Genomic DNA, 15,144 nt, shown 5'->3' on the forward strand with positions numbered 1-15,144 from the left:
CTCTCAATAGATGGCAGTATTTAAAAAAATAGTATTAACAAGGCAATAGTGAAGCTATAACATGGTTTAATATTATGAGAAAGGTGAAGTCTCAGTGGATAATACAATTGGTCCAGTTTCAAGTTTATGTTTTCTGCTGACATTTTACCAATTTTTCATGTGCCAGATACTATATGAGGATAAATAAGACAGCAGTCTCAGTTCCTGTGAACTTTCAGCCTTAGAGGAGGCATAGCCAGCTAAACAAATAATACACTATGACATTATGTTATGTGAAATAGGTCTGACAGAGGAAGACAAATACTGTTCCAATTTATGTGTATATATTCTCACTTATACGTGGAACCTAAAAAAGCTTGAACACAGAGATAGAGTAGAATGGTAGTTACCAGGGTTTGGGGATGGGGGCACTGGGGAGATGTTGGTCAAAGTATGCAAACTAACAGTTATAAGGAAAATAAGTTCTGGGGATCTAAGTTACAGTATAAGAACTGTAGTTCAGAACACTGTGTTATACTTGCAAGTTGTTAACAGAGTAGAACTTAAATGTTAATGCCACACACACACACACACACACACACACACACACACACACACACAAATGTAATTATGTGGGATGATGGAGGTGTCAAAAGCATACATTATGATAAGGGTGCTTTAAAAAATCTATTGATTAGCTTTAGCAGAGCAGCAAATTTGGCTTCCAGAAATGCAGAATCAATGTACAAGTTAAATCCTTAGGGATGAACAATCACTTATTGAGTAAAGCAAGAAGATAAAGGCGTTTCAGGGAGAAGTAATAATATGGGCAAAGCATAATGGCATGGGGAGCGGTGAATACTTAAATAGGTTTTCCTTGGATGATGATGAGAGAAAACACTGGAAAAGTAGATTGGAGTCAGATGATAAATGGTGCCAGCAAGAATGAATTATAATAAAAATGACAAACATTGCTACTGAGTTTTGAGAAAGATGTTCCAGGTACAATATTATATATGAATGTTGTATCTTGGGTGATTATAGCATTTTAGGAAGACAGAATTAATATCTGGATTTTAAAAATGATAATCTAGTCCAACAGCTAATTAGATATGATGTTGGGATTTGCATCCAGAACTGAATTACTGAAAACCCATTCTATCTCTTTGATGTCTCCATGATTCTAGCTCCCATAGGCTTGGAGTTTGCACACTGCCTTAATCTAATAGGGAAGTAAGGAAACCACATAAGCAACAGTTAGTCCCCAACCAGAGACTATATCTGTATGGGTCTGCAATAGTGAGCTTGCTTGGAAATATGATATCAAAACAAGTTCACTACCGCTCCCTTGTCCTTTATGCCAAGGTTGCAACCCCTGGCCTCTCTCTTTTTTTTTTAATTTTTTAATGTTTATTTCTTTGTGAGAGAGACAGAGACAGAGTGTGAGTGGGGGAGGGTCAGAGAGAGAGAGGGAGACACCGAATCGGAAGCAGGCTCCAGGCTCTGAGCTGTCAGCACAGAGCCCGACATGGGGCCCGAACTCACAGACCATTAGATCATGACCCTAGCTGCAGTCGGATGCCCAACCAACTGGGTCACCCAGGCACCCCTGGCCTCTCTTTAACACAAAGTGTTTGACCACCTCCACCTTGAAGGTTTCGATAGGGAAATGAAAAGATTATTACTGAGTTTCAGAAAGATATATTGGTCAAAAACTTGAAGGAAAATGGAAGTTTATAAAGTATAGGTTTAGAGAAAATTATTAGAAGCCTGCTGTAAAAATTGACAAGAATGCGAAACAATACTATTTTTTCCTGCTTAAGAGAATTCATAGCCAAACTCCTACTGGCAATTCTAACCCAATAAAACAAGCAAAAGTGACTTGTTACAGCCAGCAGTTATATCTGCGTTACCATTATCCTTCACTGAATGATTCAACACTTAATGGAGGTGATTTTTGGTTGCTCAGAGAAGGGATTCTTCTGCAATTATATAGCTCTTTGCTGAGACTCAGCATTGTGTAGTCAAAAGTGTAAGGAGCAAAACACAGAATTCTTGCTGTGAAAATCACTTCTTCTAAAGAGATGCTTCATTGACATATAATAGTTGGCACTGTGGTGCTTTTACTTTATGGAAATTGCCTTCCTGCCTGGGGCTCTTCATCCAAAAAGAAGTCACTTCTTTGGGTGACTGGGTGGCAGCTTTTATTTATCAATTGTTCTGTAATAAATTACACTGTAGTCTACCTGATCGTGAATAAATTTTCCTTCCTTTTTGACTCTTAGCTATGTCAAATTCAGACTGTATGACAGACCACAATGTTTATGAAAACAGAGTATCTCTGCAGCTATATCGTTTATTAATGGTATGTTAGTAACAAAGAAGGATAGTTTGAGTTCTCTCATTCCAGGGGAAGAGCTCTATAACAAAGAAGTACCAAGTGGCTAAAAGTCACTTTTAGTTCGCATAACGTTTGATCCAAACATTTACCTAACACCTTCTTTGTCACTGTCGCTTGCTAGTGACTCTGGATATTTCAATGAATATAGTAGTGTCTTTGAATTGCAAAATACAGCATAAAAGAAAGTTTTTCTAGAGTTGAGAATATTCTTTGTATTCAGGGACATCTAATTGTTAACAAAAACAAAATTCAGTTGAGTAACTTTAAAGATCATCTTGGCATTATTTAATGATTCATGAATTGGGCAGCATCCCATCTAGCAAATAGAATGGAACTCTGAAATGCTGTACAAAATGGGAGAGACTTATAGGCACAAGGGGACAGGAACAAGGAAAGAGTGGATTACCTCACCTGTGTGGTCTATCAAGCAGATTTCGTCACTACTGCTGACCAGGAAATTCCTAGTTGCCTGCTTTAAGGTTATACTCCAGGGTGAGATGGAAACTGCAGTTTCGTTATGTATTAAGCCTTGTTTTGGTGATGTGAGGCCTAGTGCAAGTGACTCCATTTTGGTCCTTAAAAAAAAAAAAGTACACAGTAAATAAACTAATGATGAAAAGGTGATGAACTTAAGAACATTCATACCACCTGCAGTGACCTCTATCCTAATTATTATTTTATCTATCTGTCTATCTATCTAGCTAGCTAGCTAGCTAGCAAGCTGTCTAGCTAGCTAGCTAGCAGCTATCTATCTAGCTATCCATCTATCAGGAGCACATGCAGGGGAGGGACAGAGGGAGAGGGAGAGAGAGAATCTTAAGAAGGCTCCATGCCCAGTGTGGTACCCTGGGACTCAATGTCACCACTGTGAGATCATGATCTGCGCCAAAATCAAGAGTTGGACACTTAACCGACTGACCCCCTCCCAATTATAAATTTATAGCCCAATAAGTTTGAAATCTTTCAGGTTTCAATTATGATTTTCCTAAACTGAAATTAGAATAACTAATAACTTGTGACTTTCCCAGGAAGAGTCCCATGACTTTTACCTGTTAATTCTATGAATATCACTCTATAACTTGCCTTTTTTACCTAACAGAATGTCATAGATATATGATAGCATTTATGTAACAATGGATACATTATGTACTATATTATATATCATATATATTTCTACAGAAAAGTTTCTGGAAGTGTTCATACTTTTTTAATGTTTATTTTATTTTTGAGAGAGAGAGAGAGACAGAGAGATAGAGCACAAGTAGGGGAGGGACAGAGAGAGAGGGAGACACAGAATCCGAAGCAGGCTCCAGGCTCTGAGCTGTCGGCACAGAGCCCGATGTGGGACTCAAACTCAACAACTTTGAGATCAAGACCTGGGTCGGCATCAGACGCTTAACCGACTGAGCCACCCAGGCATCCCTGGAAGTATTCATACTTTAAGTGTTAGCCAGCAGCAGAGAACATGATGAAATGTGTGTAATCTTTAATCTAATTATTGTTATTAATGAACAAGCTAATTATTATATTTAATGTTCTATCTTTTAATACGTTTAATTATTTTTTGGACTTTTATAGGGATGCATTTTTTATTATAAAATGAATAAAAACTAATTTAGAAATGTATGCACTAAAAATTTAGTACATTTAAAAATGTAAATATTAGGGGCTCCTGGGTGGCTCAGTCGGTTGAACGTCTGACTTCGGCTCAGGTCATGATCTCGCGGTTCGTGAGTTCAAGCCCCGCGTCGGGCTCTGTGCTGACAGCTCAGATCCTGGAGCCTGTTTCAGATTCTGTGTCTCCCTCTCTCTCTCTGACTCTCCCCCGTTCATGCTCTGTCTCTCTCTGTCTCAAAAATAAATAAACGTTAAAAAAATTAAAAAAGAAATAATATTAGATTCAAGAGTCATAAGATTATTTTATATTCTTAACATATGAATTTAGGTAAACTGTATAACTTTACCCCCAGAAAAATTATATCTAACTGGTTATCATACAAATAAAAGAAGTCAGTCAGTTCAAAATGACATATAAGGCTGAAACTGCTTTCTTGTTCTTATTTCTTATTCATGGAAAACAAGTACAAAATATGAGTGGTAGGGATCTAGGTCATGGGCCGAGGATTCTGCATTAATTCATCTCATAAAAGTACAAAGGATGATCAATCAACCTTGTCGGCTCTAATGCCATCATCAGAGTGATGATGAGCTAAAGGAAATTATAAGCTATTTATAAATTTCTCTTAAGTACCTAGAAATATTACTTTGTATTTTATGATTTTAAAAGAATAGGATTGCTTTTTAGGAACTGTATAGTGGCAAGCTTAAAATTCCTGAAATACCTAGGTATTCATGCATCTGTTAGACTATTTGCAACAAAACTACTTATACCTTTTTTATGAATTTGAGTAAATAACATACCACTTCATCTCGACAATGATTATGCATCAGTGTTATTTCTTTAATATGCCTCAGATCTCAATGATTATGGTTGATTTTCTTTATTATGTTCCTCCTGAAAGTTATGAATTGACAAGAGGGATGTTTTTATGAACTCCAGATTTCAGGAGGGGTTGGGAAGTCTAAAGTTTAGTATATGGCTGTTAGCATTTTTAACCGATAAATTGCTTTAGGTTGTACCTTAGAGAAAACAAAAGGAAATATGAGGACAAAATAGAAGAGTTGAAAAAATTGTAAATATGTTGTAAAATAATGTAAGGACAGAAAATAAAAAATGAGATATTCCAAACTATGAACTGGTTATATTCGTAATACAGCCTTGACCTCTCTGAAAGAACATATTAGTGTCTGGTTTGTGTGCTTAATATTCACTAGAAGCTGTTAATGATGGTGGCCCTCCTAGTCACAATAAGATTCTTAAGTGCCTTAGATGATTAAAGAAAAATAAAACCAAACTCAAGTACCAATTTTTGACTCATTCTTTCAAGCCTGCAAAATAACCTTATGTTAAGGTTAATGGTGTGTAACTTTTTCCGATTTATAAAAGTATCTTTTAGAGATAATGCCTCCATACAGAAGGTTTATAGGATACAATGATCTCTTGGTGTTTGCATGCTGACCTAATCTAATTTGTTCATTTTTCCATCATTAGTTCTTTTTGTAGATACTGATAGTTTCCAAGACTCAGAGGGAGATGAATATTTTAGTTCTCTCACAGCCTGGCTACCAGGTGCCTTGTGAGTAGGGCAGTCTTAGGCTGAAGTTCCCTAGATGAACAAAAGTTTAGTTGCCATCAGATGTACACATGTGCTCATATACATGTGGGTGCACACACATGCAGATAGTACACACATAGTTTTTCCCTCTATTCTTTGAGCTCAATGGAGTCCCAGATAATTGTGATACAACTCTGCAAGAAAGCTTCCCTAGCAACAGATAGGATGTTCTAGCTCTAGGATTCAGCTATCCTTCCAATTGGAGTTGGGAAAGAACTCTCATTGCACAAGTGAGTGGAATCGTAAGCCTAGGATGCAGAATGTTTGTAAGCCATAGGGCTTGCTTGATTTTTATACTCTCTTCATGAAAGGGTATTTGTGTCTGGACATACATCTTTAATGAATCCACCTATATCCTGAATACCCCTGGTTTGACTATGAAGCATTCTTCAAACATTTACAAGTCACCTGATATTTTAAAAACTAAAGATACCCGAAGTACTTGACATAGCCAGTTCAGCTACATTTAATTAGAAGTTTAGCAAAGTTTTGGTTAAAACCTTTCAAATATTATCTAACCACACTGTAGGATGCAGTAAAATTCAGTTTTAACATCTATATAACTCATAAAGTTTATGCTGTAAGTATTCTAAAGTAAATTTTAGAAAATATAATACTTTGCTTCTGTAGGCACTTGTCAGAACCACTAAAACTTAGGAATATAGTTGGTTTCAAGTAGACACTAATAAAATTAATGAGATTTGTTGAAAGTCCTATTTCTGTTACCTTTGTGATTGCAACAAGTGTAGCAATATTTAGATCAAGGTATTACATATTCAGACACACATTTACTTTAAAACGTAATTCAGAAAATTTAATTTCTGAGTTGTCTTTGGGTGAATGAGGAAAAAAAATGGTATTTAAAGTTCCATTGGCATTCTGCGTTTATGCAGAGTACATTCTTTTGTGAACATCTGTGTGAAATTCATTCATTTATTCAGAAAGATTTATCAAATGTCTCCTATATTTTAGGCAGGCACCATAAGGGTAAATACAATCTGGATCCTGCCTCAGGAAGTGTACAAGTATGTGGACAAGGCAGGTGCAAAATCAACTCTTGAGCCCTTGTTTTGGTTTTATTATTAGTGTGTACTCACTTAAAACATTTGATTAATAAAGTGGATAACTCCATTAAAATCATCCAAAACATGTATATTTTAAAAATCAATTTTCTATTTTTAAAATATGTAATTTTTAGTTGTAATCAAACGTTATTTATCATTTATTATGGTTTTTTAAAAAACCTCTAAATTTCTTAATTGTGGTTGATTTTTACCATTGATTTCTAGGCTCGTTGAAACCTATTTTCACATGTGTTTGTGTCATTGGTCTATTAATAAGGAATAAACAAAAGAGCTTTTAATTTATCGGGAAGCTTTCGAAAACATTTTTTCTTGGCACTGAGCACAGTTGACATATATAAGGAAGAAATAAAGAGGAAGTAAACAGAAGGAATAGTATTTAATGATAGGAGAAAAGTAGAGACTGAGAAAAAGGTCTACAGATTGAACTTTGATCTGATTGCCAGCTGGGTATCAATAGCTTATTTGTTAAAAGCCGTTAACAGTCTTCTGTAATTATAAGTATTGTGAAGTAGGCCTGGGAGCTGGAAAAAGAAAAAGGATCTAAGAGGATGCTTTCTGTAATTTAAGAACTCATTTCCTGAAGTTGATCTTTGTTTATAGCTCAGAAATGTCTTAGAATCTCTGTCTCCCATATATTGCAGTTCTTAAATTGTAGAAACTTTGTTATTTGATAATTTTAGGTGAGAATATAATCCATGAGTGCTTTCATTCAAATTAGAAGTGAAGGAACTTTTGTGGTTGAGACAATTTTGAATGGTGAAGTTTTATAGCATCTAGCTGCAGATATTTTTTTTCCCTGAAGATGATGCTCTGTTTCCCTGAAGATGATGCTCCCAGGAAATATTAGTTAAGATCTGATGGAATTAATCAGTGGGAAATTTTCCATATTTGCTTCCTACATGAAGCAAATTATGATTAATTTGATGTGTTTTATTACAGTTTTATTCTGATGGTCAATAAATATTTTTCAATCTTGAAGATTATTTTTTTCCAAATGGTTGTAGTTACAATAGTTAAGAACAGTGGTTCCAGAAACAGATTCCATTGTTTCTAGACTGAGTTCCATTCCATTTAAGTTGAACTCAACATTTTATTTATAAGATTTTGGCCATTCTGTGTTTCAGTTTCCCTGTATTTAAATGGATGCTACTGTTATGATATTATTATATCTACATCAAGAAGATGTGAGAATTAAACAAATTCATATGGAAAAGCAATTGTGGCACATAAAAATTGTTCAATAAAGGTTAAAGCCTGATAGCTATTATTATTGATATTTCAGTTATTATTTGTTGATGATAACTCATAAAGCAGTTTCTTCCATGTGTGAATTTTGGTAAAAATTACATGTACACGCACACACACAGACACACACACAGATTTTCATAGTCAAATAAGTTTATAAGACCCTGAATAGGCAAAATAAATTTCTGTTTTTATATGCTTGTGTGCATTGAAAAATTTTCAAAGCTGTGTATAGTAGTGTGTGTAGATTATCTCTGGTTTATTGACCACATAACCTTTCAGTACAAACACGAGGATAGCTCACAATGGAGAAGACTTTTCAGGTAGGAAAAAAGTCCAGGTCATTTAGGGTCTATGACTCCTGCATTCTTGAATACGAAAAGCCAGTAACACTCCCCAGACATTAAGACAAAACCAAACTAGCTCCATGTATTCCAAGCATCAGCCATAGGGAGAAATACCCCCCAGTAATGCTGGTTGGGATCCTGTAGTTTAGGAGAACCCAAACAGGTTTTGATTTCTTATGAACTGGCCATTTCTGGAGTCCTCTAGGAATGAGGCTGGTGAAATGCTTTTGGTGACTAAAACTCCCTAAAAGGTTTGAGAAGTGGTTAAACAGATTTTTATATATGTAAAAATTCACTGAGATGTACATGTAAGTGTGTGTTTTAGTACATCTGTGTTATTTCTCAATTAAAAAAAAAAAGCCCTAGATGACCATCACTGGTATATAATGTGTGTTGTGAGAAATGATTCAGAACTTGACTTCTGTGTTGGGATGTAAGATCATTTTTTCCATCCCTGAAGTTAAGTGATCTTGAAGTTTGGTATTTTTTTTTCCTTTCTCTCCATTATGAAAGAATTTGAATTAGATGTCATTGCAGTATGCTACTTGTTAAGAATTTAAGATGGTCAGGTAAATAAAGGGCAAAATAAGCAAACAAAAATGTTGATTTTATTCAGGTGTATTCCTGTCAGAGCTCAACCACAGTATTGTGCTATTTAGTTAAATAAATGGTATTATTAAAACTATTAATTGGGGCACCTGGGTGGCTCAGTTGGTTTAATGTGCAACTTCGGCTCTGCTTGTGATCTCACCGCTTGTGGGTACAAGCCCCGCGTAGGCCTCTGTGCTGACAGAGCAGAGCCTGGAACCTGCTTTGGATTCTGTGTCTCCCTCTCTCTCTCTCTGCCTCTCCCTCTCTCTCTCTCTCTCTCTCTCTCTCTCTCTCTCTCTCTCTCTCACAAATAAACACTTAAAATTAAAAAGTATTAATTTATCCAACATAATTATTAATTAAAGTTGACATTTTCCAATAAAATCAATTTACTTATAATAAAAATCTACATTTCTTTGATCTTCGGCAGGGAATATGAATTAAGCAATTCCTCTAAGCAATTCTTTTGTCATTTTGGTGACATGAAAAAGAGTTTGAATGGATCTGGCCATAATGTATATTTCCTTTGTTTTCAGAGCGAAAAGCAATTAACAGTTATTTCCGTATTACTGTGTTTATGACACTTGTAAATTGATTGGTGGGATTAGCCTAGTGGGGTGATTGAACAGAAGCCTTTGAATTTCTTTGTGTCATCCTTTCCCAGTTTGCAGGTGTTAGAGTGATTCTGATCACGATTTAGGCTTATGGAAATGTGCTGGTCTTCCTCCCGGTAAAACCTAATTCCTGAATCCAGGGAATAGTTTACCCTGGCCTGACAGTCGCTCTAGAACGAGTTTTGTAAAGGGACACTTGAGGTCAGAGGGAAGCGAAGGTGACATCTATCCCATCATGAAAATGTCAAATGGCCTTATATGAGACACTCGCTCCTAACAGCTCAGTGATTCCTAAGCCCTTTTAGTGTGAGGAGAAAATAAAAATTTAAACAATTCCAAGTCATAGCACTGCCCCAGCCTATTACACAAATCCATTGAGTTATTTTTAAAACTACAATTTGGATGTCAGTATCATAATATATCCCTTCCTGCTGACTATAATAAAAGTTGCTGGTCTATTTCAAGCTTCCTGAGGAGAAAAATGTTGTTTAATGATTTGGCATGCATGAAGTTAATTCTGATCTCTGAAATTCATAGTCTGAAACAACTTAATGCTGTTTCTTAGTGAACAGGAATGTCGACACAGCACTTTTGGGGGGCTGTTTACATTCCATGCCTTCTTTAGAAATGGCAGACGGGCTGTCGCTGACATGGCTGCTTTGTGTAAGCTGCTGCTGTAGAAATGAGAGTTTTTAAACATAGTGACCCTAAGAGTTGCTTTTTTTTTCTTTAGACTTGCTTTGTTGTCTTTGCCCCTGAGAAAATTCACCTGAACATGTTTTTGAATAATTAGTGACAGAAAGTGCCAAGATGTGAAAAATGTCACCAAGATAAAATTTACTATTCCCAACCAGCTGCCTTTTTAAGCTGCTTTTGGTCCATTCACTACACTATCAGATTTTATTCATTTTACAGGAAAGTAGGAATCTCTTTATTTTGGAATTCGGGAATATAACTTTGTGGTATCTCATTTGCTTAAAGGAAAAAAATGATTTACGATACAATGGGACCATTAGAAAACCGGAGTGTCAAAGGTTTTGAGTAAACATGACACCATTACTGTCAAGTATAAAAAACAAGTGGTTATTAGGAATTATTATTATTCAGAACATAGTAACAATAGCTGAAGACCTTTTGATGCTTACTTTTAAAATCATTTGTGTTTCTGTTCAGAGTGTTGGCATATATGCATAAATGTAAATAATAGTCCAAAGTGACTATGTACTCTTACCACATTTTATTTCTCTTTGCCTTTCTGTACTTTATTAACGGAATTTAACAGACACCAATGGAAACATTATATAAAATCAGTGAATTAAGAATCAAAGCATAAAAAAATACCAAAAGACATCCAGAGGTTGTACTAATAGCTACCCAGATATAAATAATTACTGTAAATTTGGCTATTTCCTTTAGTTGGACCATGACATTACAAACACATAAAGCAATAAGGATCAAATATTGTATTTATGATGAACTTGTGCTGGATATGAATGGATATGGCCATACACATATATACACATACACTTACATTCAAAGGGACCTCAAAATTCTTTTTATTTATTTTATTTTTATTTTAATTAAAAAAAATTAATGTTTATTTATTTTTGAGACAGAGATAGACCATGAGTAGGGGAGGAGCAGAGGGAGAGGGAGACACAGAATCTGAAGCAGACTCCAGGCTCTGAGCTGTCAGCACAGAACTCATTGTGGGGCTGAAACTCACAACCCGTGAGATCATGACCTGAGCCAAAGTCGGGTCAGACGCTTAACTGACTGAGCCACCCAGGTGCCCCTCAAAATACTTTTTAAATGCTTATTTATTTTAAGAGAGAGACAGAGAGAGAGAGAGAGAGAGAGAGGGAGAGAGAGAAAGAGAGAGAGGGAGAAGGCGGGGGAGGGGCAGAGGGAGAGGGAGAGAATCCCAAGCAGGCTCCGTGCTGCCAGCACAGAGCCCGACATGGGGATTGATCCCAGAAACCGAGAGATCATGACCTGAACCGAAATCAAGAGCCTGACGCTTAACCGATTAGCCACCCAAGTGCCCCAGGACCTCAGATTTTTCTGAATGTAGTTGCAACAGAAGAGGTCTGATAGCATGGTAGCCTTAAGGGACACCTTCTGGCTATTTTCTGTTTCCATGCTAAAAGTATGCCAGTAGATGTAGTCTACCTTTTGCTAAAGAAATCTCCTTACTGTGCTGGAATATTTTAGGCTTACTTCTGATTTCAACAGACTGAATGGCCACATTATAAATGTCTTTATATAGAAATGTTAAAACATACCCAAAATAGAGTAGTATAAAGAATCCTTATATGCATATATTACACAGTTTCTGCAATTCTCCATATGGTAGGAATTCTTTTATTCTTTTTTCCCTACATCAGTTAGCTACTTGTGCATTGCATGCCATGTGAAAGCAGATTAATTTAATACAAGAAACATTTGTATTAAGTATTTGTTATTTTTTTCTAAAGTTTATTTATTGTTGTTCTTTTTTAAAGTTTATTTACTGAGAGAGAGAGAGAGAGAGAGAGAGAGAGAGAGAATCCCAAGCAGGCTCCATGCTGCCGGTGCAGAACCCAATGCGGGACACAAACTCAAGAACAGTTAGATCATGACCCGACCTGAAACTAAGAGTCTGATGCCTAACTGACTGAGACACCTGGACGCCCCCATTTACTGTTGTTCTTAAGTCTACTGTGTGCTTGGGTGTGTAGAGGAGGAAAAATATCTTTTTTCCTTCTTTCCTTTTAGGTTCTTGGCGGGTCTCTATAACAAAAGACAGACCAACAAGAGAAAAGCATACAAATTTATTAAAGTAAGCTTTATGTGACACACAAATTTTCAGAAGGAAATGAGGAGCTGAAGAAACATGTTAATGCTAGATTTTATGAACAGCAGAAAGTTGTGGAAAGTGTAATTGAAGAGAAGGAGTCTGGGCTGAGTGTCCAGTGCTGTGGAAACCTTTAGCAAGGTCTGCTCATTCAGATTCATCTCCTTGCCCCTCTGTCTTCAGAGGTAAGAACGCTCTGTTTCCCTCCAGGTATAGGGAGAGCACCTCTCACAGGTGGGTTTTAGACCTACGTCAGAGGAAGCTCAGAATCCTTCTCGCACTGCCCTTTCTAAAATTCCTTCAGCTTAAAGAAGGTGTTCGAAGGGTGCTGTATCTGGGGGTGGCATATCCTGAGACTTGTCGGGTGATACTGCTGATTTTAACCAGTCTGGATCGATACCGGCTGGGCCAACTTTTGCAGCTACGTGCAGCCGGCAAGTCATCTGGGGCTGGCTCATCTAAGAGGGCTGCCCTTTCACACTTAGTGGCTGCCTGCCTATTGGCCAGGAATTACAGAGGGTGACGGAGTAATGTCTCTCATCGTCCAGCAGTCTAGCTGAGCAGCTAGAGAGAGAGGCAGAGAGAAAGAATGTACCATTCTTCTGGAGGCCTAACCTCAGAGCTCGTTCTCTTGGTTAAGCCAGATTCAAGACGTTAGGAAAGAGCTTCTTGGTGGGAGAACCTGGAAAGCTGGATGAAAGCACGTGGAGTCATGGAGGGGGAGGAGAAATGAAGCTTTTTGTTATCAATCTACCACATCAGCACCCTTTAAAAAATTTTAGAGTATTTTAAATCTATATCATTTCACCACTAAGTACTTTAGTGAATAGTCTTATTTTTTTCAGTAGTTAGATGTTATAGCTATTGTAGAAGTCATACAAATTAACCATACTCTTTGGATCAGAATATTATTCCTGGATGTTGTACCCTAATTATCAGTAACAGCAAAATTATCAACTGTCAGTACTAGTAGTAAATGTCATTTGTTATTCTGTGCTAAACAAATGTTACCTCACTTAACCCTCCTAAGGACTAAAACTCTTCATTTGTAGAGATGAGCAAGAGACGTTGTTGGATAAACTGCCCAAGATCACATGGTAGTGATAATGTTTTGGGGTGACGGTTGGGGGAGTGTCCAGAACCGAGGACCAAGAAAGAATTCTTTTTTTTTAAGAGTACTTCTTTTATTCTTTTTTTAAAAATGTTTTATTTATTTATTTATTTATTTATTTATTTATTTATTTATTTGTAATTAATTGTCAAATTCATTTCCAGACAACACCCAGTGCTCATCCCAACAGGTGCCCTCCTTAATGCCCATCACCCATTTTCCCCTCTCCCTCACCCCTCCATCAACCCTCAGTTTATTCTCAGTATTTAAGAGTCTCTTATGGTTTGCCTCCTTCCCTCTCTGTAACTTTTTTTTCCCCCTTCCCCTCCCCCCTTGGTCTTCTGTTGAGTTTCTCAGGATCCACATATGAGTGAAAACATATGGTATCTGTCTTTTTCTGCCTGACTTATTTCACTTAGCATAACACTTTCCAGTTCTATCCACATTGCTACAAATGGCCAGATTTCATTCTTTCTCATTGCCAAGTAGTATTCCATTGTATATATAAACCACCTCTTCTTTATCCATTCATCAGTCGATGGACATTTAGGCTCTTTCCATAATTTGGCTATTGTTGAAAGTGCTGCTCTAAACACTGGGGTACAAATGCCCCTATGCATCAGCACTCCTGTATCCCTTGGGTAAATTCCTAGCAGTGCTATTGCTGGGTCATAGGGTAGATCTGTTTTTAATTTTTTGAGGAAGCTCCACACTGTTTTCTAGAGCGGCTGCACCAGTTTGCATTCCCACCAACAGTGCAAGAGGGTTCCCGTTTCTCCACATCCTCTCCAGCATCTATAGTCTACTGATTTGTTCATTTTAGCCACTCTGACTGGTGTGAGGTGGTATCTCAGTGTGGTTTTGATTTGTATTTCCCTGATGAGGAGTGACGTTGAGCATCTTTTCATGTGCCTGTTGGCCATATGAATGTCTTCTTTAAAGAAGTGTCTATTCATGTTTTCTGCCCATTTCTTCACTGGATTATTTGTTTTTCAGGTGTGGAGTTTGGTGAGTTCTTTATAGATTTTAGATAGTAGCCCTTTATCCGATAAGTCATTTGCAAATATCTTTTCCCATTCCATCAGTTGCCTTTGAGTTTTTTTGTTGATTGTTTCCTTTGCAGTGCAGAAGCTTTTTATCTTGATGAGGCCCCAGTAGTTCATTTTTGCTTTTAATTCCCTTGCCTTTGGAGATGTGTCAAGTAAGAAATTGCTGTAGCTGAGGTCAGAGAGGTTTTTTCTTGCTTCTCCAGGGTTTTGATGGTTTCCTGTCTCACATTCAGGTCCTTCATCCATTTTGAGTTTATTTTTGTGAATGGTGTAGAAAGTGGTCTAGTTTCATTCTTCTGCATGTTGCCGTCTACCAGCACCATTTGTTAAAGAGACTGTCTTTTTTCCACTGGGTATTCTTTCCTGCTTTGTCAAAGATTAATTGGCCATACATTTGTGGGTCCAATTCTGGATTCTCTTTTCTATTCCATTGGTCTATGTGTCTGTTTTTGTGTCAATACCATGCTGTCTTGATGATTACAGCTTTGTAGTAGAGGCTAAAGTCTGAGGTTGTGATGCCTCCCGCTTTGGTTTTCTTCTTCAATATTACTTTGACTGTTCGGGGTCTTTTGTGGCTCCAAACAAATTTTAGGATTACTTGTTCATCCTTGGTGCAAAAAAGGTGATTTTATTAAAGCATGGGGACAGGA

General features: G+C 37.0%; 1 protein-coding gene across 15 annotated transcripts in view; it reads left to right on the top strand.

Moving 5' to 3' along the window:
• CHL1 (cell adhesion molecule L1 like) overlaps positions 1-15,144 on the top strand; it is a 199,830-nt gene that overhangs the window by 102,558 nt on the left and 82,128 nt on the right. For 5 of the 15 annotated variants that reach the window (XM_045051871.1, XM_045051875.1, XM_045051874.1 and 2 more), the window contains one exon: positions 12,256-12,519. The exons of the other annotated variants lie outside the window; for them this stretch is intronic. The gene's annotated coding sequence lies outside the window, so the exon portion shown is untranslated. The remainder of the gene's footprint in view (positions 1-12,255; positions 12,520-15,144) is intronic. 15 annotated transcript variants of the gene reach the window in all.

This window comes from Felis catus, chromosome A2 (assembly GCF_018350175.1).
Source record: "Felis catus isolate Fca126 chromosome A2, F.catus_Fca126_mat1.0, whole genome shotgun sequence".
Taxonomy (NCBI): domain Eukaryota; kingdom Metazoa; phylum Chordata; class Mammalia; order Carnivora; family Felidae; genus Felis; species Felis catus.